The sequence below is a fragment of the Asparagus officinalis genome, chromosome 4, assembly GCF_001876935.1.
Source record: "Asparagus officinalis chromosome 4, Aspof.V1, whole genome shotgun sequence".
NCBI lineage: Eukaryota > Viridiplantae > Streptophyta > Magnoliopsida > Asparagales > Asparagaceae > Asparagus > Asparagus officinalis.
Genome location: NC_033797.1, coordinates 48,845,685 through 48,855,398, shown reverse-complemented (window position 1 = coordinate 48,855,398; position 9,714 = coordinate 48,845,685). Strand labels below are relative to the sequence as shown.

Here is a 9,714-nt window from a genome sequence, read left to right as displayed (position 1 = left end):
TTTCTTAGCCCTTCTTTTTGACAAGTTTCTTCATGAAACAAGAGTGGTTGCAGGTTGATGATAACCGAGTAAACATAATAGTGCAAGAAAAAGTAAAATTTGAGCTAATATCCACTTATCTGTAAATCACTCATATATTTTCTCACGTTAAATTTGCTTTGTTAGATAAAGTAAACAAGTTGATCTGGGTTGACCTGATGGAGATGAAGCACATAAAGAATACATAGTTTTCATTGGCCATAGGGAAGATAAAAGCGCCATAACTACTCTGTTAGCAGTTAAAGTTAAGCAATTAACAATTCCATAGTAATTAATAATCAAATATAATTGACAAACATTTGCTGCTTCCAAAGGTATTATTAGATGACATGAAATGTCACTGGCATAAAAAAGAACCACAAAATCTACAAAGCCAAGAGAATTTGCCCCCTTTGCAACTACAATCGTATTGCTTCTTTAAGTCATTTCAAAGGTCTTCTTAATTCATAAATATAGGACATTGAAAGATTATACTTATTACTCATGAACTACTACATTATAATGTCTAAAAATTTGCAGTCATTTCTGGAACAGCTTGTGTGGCAAATAAGATAATAAATGGTACTTTTCTATGATGTATTCTAAACTAGATCTGGATAAATAAGTAATCATGGAATTTTCTTTCATTTAATTCATTTATTGGATGCAGGTGTTATTTGGGTAACATGCCCAGTCGAGAACAAAATAAATTAGACGAGCCTAATCAAGAGGAGCCTGTTACGGAAATAAAGAAAATACTAATTAGTACCGCTATTTATGCTGTGCAATCCGCACTTAAAGCCTCCAAAATTTGGCTAAAACGCATCTCCCACTTACAACCTGTTTTCCACTGACTTTACAAGCTAAACAGAGCATGGTGCAGATCTGAACCCAGTAAAATTATCCACTGACCACAGTTATCCCCATAAACAGTTGTCCATTACTCACCTACCTTACTCCTAGTTATAGAACGTACAACTTTCACGGAGAATTCCACATGTTCAATTAAGTATCCCTAGTTTAGTGCAACATTATTATTCATATTTTCCAGCTTCATTGACTTAACAGTAAACAATCCCATAGTTTAAGGTTGGACTCTGACTCAACCTTCCTTAGCAGCGCTCCATCTTGCCAATTTGACCAAGACCTCTTGCACCAGAGACCTTCGTCAGCTCAACTGATGTCGACAGATCTGAGCTAACCATTTCTTGTGCAAACAGGCTTTAAATTTTTCAGTGACGAAAATTTGACTGAGAAGCACCATGTGAAGGTCATTGACATAAATGAAACTAGCATAAATTAAAGTATCCCCGTCTACCATAGTAAACCCATAATAAAAAAAAAAGAACCCACTGTTTTGGGAGTATTCTCTTACTTTCACTTTCTTAAAATCATGGTTAATTTTCTTAAGCCTGGTATTTGGAGATGTCTAAATCTCCTATAATAGATCGAATTATTTGGTTCAATCTTAAATTTTTCTTCATAATTCTCATTAACAAACTATGAAGATAAGCAGGTATTGGGTCAAAAACGACCCTTCCCCAGACTAGGCAAGAAAAGGAATAGAATTGAGACACCAAATCTTACGTGGTTCGGCCTAAGCCTACATCCACGAGCAACATGACAATAACTTCCACTATTGAGATATCAATACTACAAGAGAAAGAATTCTCTCACTCACACCCTCTACAGTCTACGAAGCTAGACCCCTCTTCTACCAACCCAACCACAATATGTTTTTGTGGATACAACCTATATAATATTTGGTAGAGGAGAACAATTGTAGAGAACACCAAGTCTCTTTTTGGATCACTTGATGCAAATGACATACCATTCACCCCCTTTTATAATGGTGAAGTTGGCCTCTAGATTTTTCCATCATTAATGCCAGCACTTTCCAATGTGATGTTGAATCCATCAAGTTCTTAAAAAACTTTAAATTTCTTTCTCTTTAATTTTCTTTTGACTTGTCAATTTGATATTAAATACCCCAACAATCTCCACTTTAATATCAAATCATTCCACCTAGATAGTTTCCACTTGCCGCGTTGTCGTTCCACCTGTTTCCACTTTAGTCTCCAAGGGCTTTGCTAACCCCAACACTCCTCATTAGAAACACCACTTCCCCTTTCGTTTCAAAGCGAACCTTCCGCGGGCAACCTCCACCCACTTTCACTTCACTGGCGGGAAGTCTCCTTTGACATGCACTTGCAACACCCATTTTTCTTGTCACCTTGGTACCAATCAACTTGCTTAAGTTGCCAACACAAAGCCTTTCATCACCAAAAGTGCACCCTTATAAATTTTTATACCTCCAACTTCACCAGTGAACTTATATCCTTTTGAGACCAACCTCGACAACAAGATAAGAATTGCTCCCCTTCCCTCCACCTTGGAGGTTGAATTGTTTCCCATCGTGGTAAATGAATTTTCACATAACCTGTAAGTAATAAACCATAATTTTTCGGAGCACATATGATGAGTTGTACCTTAAGTTGCATGGGTATGGGTACGAGTGCACGTATGGGTATGAGACACAACAAATTTGTCAAACGTAAGGTACAAGGACACGGCTATATATATATACATATATTTAGGTTAAAAATTAACAATTATATTAACCATCGCAACTTTACTATGTTTAATCTCAAATTCTCAATATAATAAGCTCATTCCTTAAAATTATAAAGTAAACTCATTTGAAACTATGACTTTATATTCCATATCAGCATCGGTAGCGGAGCCACTCTATAGCAAAGGGGTCACACCCACCCCAAACTTCTTATTTTTTTATTAAAAAATGTGGGTAGTGGAAGGTTCAATGAGAAGATAGCATGAGCTAAGTGCAAGGTTCAATGAGAAGATAGTTGAGCTTTTGAAGCTTAGTGTTGCTTTGTATCTAAGAGATGGATATAAATCCTTTGATGTTGATGAAATATTAGCTCTTGACTTCACAGAGCAAGAGAATATTTGTTTGAGACTTCTGGTATAATATTTTTACATCGATGTGCTAAGCCATCCTGATTTGGAGACATTATCATCCATTGCAGAACTCTGCCAATGTTTAGCTGAGACGAAAAAGTCTAAGTTATATCACCTCATTAATCGACTTACTCGTCTTGTTTTGATTCTTCCTGTGTCTATTGCAACTACTAAGCAATCATTTTCAGCTATGAAACTTGTGAAAACAAAATTGCCCGACAAAATGGGGGATAAATTTCTAGCTAATAATTTGGTTCTTTATATTGAAAGAGAAATTGCAGACACGTTTGATTTGGATCACTACTTAATGATTTGTATTTCTGAGAAAAGAGCGTCGCTACGACAATTCTAAGAAACAACATAATTAGATTCGAATGAAACAATTTTATGTAATTTTATGAAGTCTATGTATTTGTACTTTTAGTATATAGTTACATTTGATATAATCTTTTATCATTGTTCTAGATTTATATATATATCCCCCCCCCCCCCCCCCCCCGAACTTGATCCTCCAGCTTTCATCACTAAGCCTAATTATCACACCACAAGTTCATCGGCATTGGACTACGAAGATCAATCTCGCTCAACTACTGATGTATCCACCAAAGCTCCCAATTAGATTGCACCAAGGCTCTATACTCTAATTCTGCATTGGATCAGAACACTACATTTTGCTTCTTATTTTTCCAAGATACCAAATTACCTCCAACAAATCTGTTAAGTTTAGAGCAGGTCCAATCTACATCCGAGAAATGACAATGACCATGATTCCTATACAATATACCACGTCATGGAGCGCCCTTGAGATAAATAAAATATGCTCTAAAGCTGCCCAATGAGTAGTTCTCTGAGAAGACATAAACTGGCTCATTACATTAACTGGATATGCAATGTCAGGGCGAGTAACTGTAAGATAATTCAATTTTCCAACTAATCTCCTGCGCATCTCAGAGTCTATAAACAACTCTACATCTTCTGCTGCAAGTTGCATATTGGTGAGCATTGGTGCATTACAAGGTTTAACACCCAACTTCCCTGTTTCTATCAAAAGATCAAGAATATAGCTTCTCTGCGATTGAAAGATACCGGTATGCTGTAGGTGTGGAGGACTTAAGAGAGGCTAGGTACTATGTAAAATGAGCATACAGTCATCAGCAGAAACAAATACAAACTTATCAGTAGATGATGATGAGTAGAAACATGGCCATTCTCTTGATTAGCAACATTAGCAATTCGGAACTGCTGTTGAGGTTTGCCATGAAGTTTCTAGCAAGTACGCATTGAACAACCAGAATCACCACAATGATAACAAATTGGTTTAGTTTGATCATCTTGACCTCGACCACCATTACGACCAAAACCATGGTCATCAATATCTCTACCACCTTGAAAGCCATAATTGCTTCGACAACCTCTTCCACCACGACCACCTTAACCAATATTACTCCAATTACCTTGGCTCACAAGGGCACTATTAGTAACAGGAGGAGAAAGCCAAGACCCTTCAGCACGCAAGTATAAATGTCACGAAGATCTATGAACTAGAAAGAATTTGCGATCAAGTGGCATCAAATTCGAATGGCAAGCCTGCAAGGAAACCCATAACAGCTATATGTTCACGTTGAGACTGTTGCTTTTTCACTTTAGTACTAAAAAGAAGAAGAGCATTCAGCTCCTCATACACCCGTTTAAAATCCATGAAATAGTCAGTAAGAGACCTATCATGTTGATAAAACTCCTTGCACACATCATATATATGAGAAAGATTACCAGTCAGAATACAAAAAATCAAATAGTCTTTAAAATCCTTAATAAACTCATAGTGATTAACAAGACCAATTATCTCAAGGTCAATGTAACTCGGATCTGTAGAAAAATTCTTGCATCCTCTCTCAACCAGACCTTCTTTGCAGTAGCATCGGATGGTGGCTTATTTGCAAGATGACGATCCTTATCAATGCTGCGAAGGTAGACCCACACAGTTTTGCTCCAATCCAAAAAGATTCTGCCACTAAGTTTGTGCTCTGTGATTTTTGTTGTTGTAGAAATAACATCAGAAACCACGGTCTTTGTTTCAGTTTTTTCTTTCTCGTCATTATTTTTGAACAAACAAAACTTTTGCACATGGCCCTTTCGACTGCAATCCCAACAACATTTTTTCGATTATGACTTTTAGAGCACTCCCTTGATGATGTACCACGTTCCATCGACCACTCTCTACCTACTAAAAGTTAATTCTACACTTCTAAGCTTTCTGATGTAGCTTTCCTCTGTAGCTCAGTGGCTAACAACGCTGTAACCACATCATCAAGCTTGAGTTTGTCCTCCTTAGTACAGCTCAAAGTCATACATGGATTGTCATAACTATCCGATAACTGTGCCACTAACGTCACCACCTTATCTTCCTCATCCATCATTATGCCAATGCTCTCCAACTGGGTAATCAATTTTGTTGAAGGCATCCAAGTGATCGAAAATCTTTGCGCCTTCCTACATCATCATGGAATAGAGCCACCTTTTTAATATAATCCGATTAAGTAGAGACTTTGTTTGGTACAGGCTCTCCGGCTTCACCCATAAATTGGCTGCTGTCTTTTCTCCTCTGATGCTAAACCTGACTACATCTGATCGACACAACCGTATTGTAGAGACCATTTTCATGTCCATATCCTCCCACTCTTCATCAGACAATTTCTCCGGCTTCTTTTCCTTCCCAAACAAGACTTTAAATTGACCGAGTTGCACAATGATATCATGAACCTTAATCTTCCACAACTCAATTATTTTTGCCATCAAAATTTACCATCTAGTTACTACTGCCTACAAGCTTATCCATTCTCCATCGCTTCTACGAGCACCTTGCCTAGTGAACTTCACTCTAATACTACTGTCGGTTCAAAATCGACCCTACCGTAGACTAGGCAAGGAAACAGAATGGAGACACCAAATTTTACTTGGTGTGGCCTAAGCCTACATCCATGAGCGACACAACAATAAACTTCCACTATCAAGATAACAATATTACAAGAGAAAATTCTCTCATTCACACCCTCTACAACCTACAAAACTATAACCCCTCTTCTAGCAAACCACCCTCAATATGTTTGATACTCGCAAACACAAGTGCATACAACCTATAGGATATCTGGTAGGGGAGAACAATTATAGAGAATACCAAGACCTCTAGGATCACTTGATGCAAATGACATTACCCTCCACCCCATTTTATAATGGTGAAGTTAGGCTCTACATTTTCCCATCATTAATGCCAACACTTTCCAATGTGATCTTCAAACTTCATTCATGCATTCAGTTTCAAGAAAACATTCAAACTTCTTTCTCTTTAGTTTTCTTTTTACTGGTCGATTTGATATTAAATATCCCCATAGCAAGGATGTTCTTCACATAAAACATAGTGGAACAGGTAGTTTGCTTCTACTTCTAGTCTCTGCAATGTTTATTGAACAATTGATCATTAAATATGCTTGCACATCATATTACAATAACTAAGTAAAAGAAAAACATTTCTGGTCACGAATGTAGAAAAGCCATTTCCACTGCTCCTTTACTCTAAGACAGAATCATACTTGAAACATATAATTCAGAACAATAAACTCTTAGGCAACCTCTACTACTTCAAAACTATGTATAGTATTCTATAGAAACTCACGTGCGCTTCCATTTGTAATGAATAGGGCTGTCCATTTGTGCCCAAGGTCCGGGCCCGGCCCGGGCCCTATATATAAAAGTATATCATATAAGTAAACTGTATAACTGTACTTAAATAAGCATAATATAAGTATGTAATAAATACATATATAATATATATTTATGTGATTCTCTCTCTCTGTCTCTCAAGTTATAACTTATAAGTATATTATGTATATAGAATACATTTACATATAATATATGTATATATAATATATAGCTGTATATATATGCGCGCGCACACACACACACTCTCTCTCTCTCTCTTAGCATGGTATAGATACTAAGATATAACAATATAAATATATATAATGTATATAAGTATACTTATATGTTTATATTACAGTTATATAAGTATATATAAGTGCATAAGTATAATTATATATAAGTATATTGCATCTAGTATATATAAAACTAAAGTATATCATATAAGTAAACTGTATAACCGTACTTAAATAAGCATTATATAAGTATGTAACAAATACATATATAACTATATAATATGTATTTATAAATAAGTAATATATATTTATTATATATATAATGTAGTTATAAGTATACTTATATGTGTATATTATAAAATTACAGTTATATACGTATATTATATAAGTGCATAAGTATAATAATATATAAGTATATTGCATCTAGTATATATAAAAGTATATCATATAAGTAAATTGTATAACTGTACTTAAATAAGCATAATGTGAGTATGTAACAAATACATATATAAGTATATAATACATATTTATAAATAAGTAATATATACTTAAGTGATTCTCTCTCTCTCAAGTTATAACTTATAAGTATATACAATATATTTACATATAATATATGTATATATAATATATAGTTATATAATAATTTGTAAGTATATACTAATACATACTTATATAAATATAATAAGATTAATCTAATTTTTAGCAATTTTTTACCAAAAAAGAAAAAAAATGAAAATGACCGAGCCGACCCGATCATTTTCATATGTAGAGATTTTTAGTTAATTGTTAAATTATGGTTTTTCATATGATTAACTGATTATTAATTTCATATGTAGAGATTTTTAGTTAATTGTTAAATTATGGTTTTTCATATGATTAACTGATTATTAATAAAGAAGTTATTTTTATCATTTTAATTTTTGTTAAATTATGGTTTTTCATATGATTAACTGATTATTAATAAAGAAGTTATTTTTATCATTTTAATTTTTATGGTTTTTTGTATTTGCAAATTATATAATTACAAGTGATTAATAATATGATTGTTTTTTGTCAAAATTTTGTTTAATATTTTGCTATGTATTCTTGAAAATAAAAAAAATTTAAAAAATTTAAAAAAATAAAAACCGGCTCGGGCTTAGGTCGGGCCAACTGGGTCCGAGCCCAAGTTTTGCCTGGCCCGTTTGGACAGGCCTAATAATGAATTTTCTATTTATTTCTTGACACTTGGATAAGAATACCTATCAATAAAAGGACTAAGGACCTATTCGGTTCAGCCTATATTACCGGAATCTAAGTTTTTAGGAACAAAAAGTTGGTTTTGGCCCATTATCAGATTCCTTAAGTGGTGTTTGTTTCACATAAATATTTAAGAATAGGTTTCCATGAAAGAGAGAAAAGAGCCTATTTTATGGATTTACCAAATCCTCTTTCTTAAGATGGATTTGGGCAATAAAATCTAATGATCCAATCCACATCATCTATTCCCTCTCTCTCCTTTTGTCTATCACGTAAAATTCAGAAAGTTGCCCATTTAGGATCCCCGCCTCCTCTCCTCATTTCCCTCCTCAATTCCATGCCTCTTCATCGTAAAACCCTAGCTAATCTCTACTCAAATTAGTTACAAATCATTCTAAACTGGTTGACTAAAGCCTTGATGCCCCTTGGTCTCTTAGCTGCTGATCTTAAAATGAAATTCTTGATTTTTGAGGTTTTTAAGGACTAATCTGACTTTTGGGGTTCTAATGCATGTATTCATCTTCTTCAAAGTGTTCTTCTCTAATTTGGTTATAGTCGACATTTCATCTATCTTCTCTTCTTTGAATCTAATGACTTGATCTCTTGGCTAGCAATTCATACTACAAAATTCCTCTTCTATGCCTTGAGATTTATTCCATAACAAAGCAAAGGTATAATATCTCCCTACTTTGTAAAATTTTCTTTTTCTTGATTTTTTTCTGTTAAAATTAGGATTTCCAATAGTTGTTTTAAAAAAATAAGATTTGATTTCTTGCAATGGATTTCATTTCCTATATTTTTAGGAAATGAAATGAACAACTCTAAATCAATAGGAACTTTAGGAGAGTTGGTAAATCATATTTCTTGTCACAAAGAGGCCTTATGTTCAACGCATGTCTCTAACCTCTCTAGGGAAAAGAATTTTAAGGTCAATTAATCCTATCCGTAAACTCAAAAAGACAAGAAACATAAATCATTATCTAATGAATACCTATAATATGAGATGTCTAACTGCTTGGTTGGGCCAAAAAAGTAGGAAAACATGTGCATCTATAGGGGAAAAAACAAAAAGTGGGTTGTTGAGCATTATAGGATACATATACCCGGTTTTCTAGAAAATGTCAAATCCATGTTTTGGGAGAGGACTTGGGCTAAAAAGCTTAGACATTAAAACGCCACCTCTACATTCCCCGAGTTTTGCTTTCTTATTTTTTTGGGTTTGAAACAAACAAGATATTACATTTCCTTTTTTTTCTTTCCTAAAATCATGGTCAACCAAACACAAATTAACATTTCTGGGAAATGCATGGAAAACATTGAATATGATTTCTTTCCAAGGAATTCCAGTTTCTATATTTTTAGGAAATAAATGAAACGAACCACAAAAGAATGAAATAGTAGGTGACAATTTAACAGCCATAGTAGCAAGGCAAGGCAGGCCCTAACAAACCAACTTTTTTCCCGTAGCAGCTTGGTACCAAGTACACAAAGGGTAGACTTAGTGTTGAGACTTGAGAATCAACCTTGAATAATTCTTTGATCGACC

The 9,714-nt window shown here is 34.3% G+C and overlaps 1 protein-coding gene across 1 annotated transcript in view; it reads right to left on the bottom strand.

Moving 5' to 3' along the window:
* The window catches only part of LOC109838654 (equilibrative nucleotide transporter 1-like), a 16,614-nt gene that overhangs the window by 3,516 nt on the left and 3,384 nt on the right, over nucleotides 1-9,714 (bottom strand).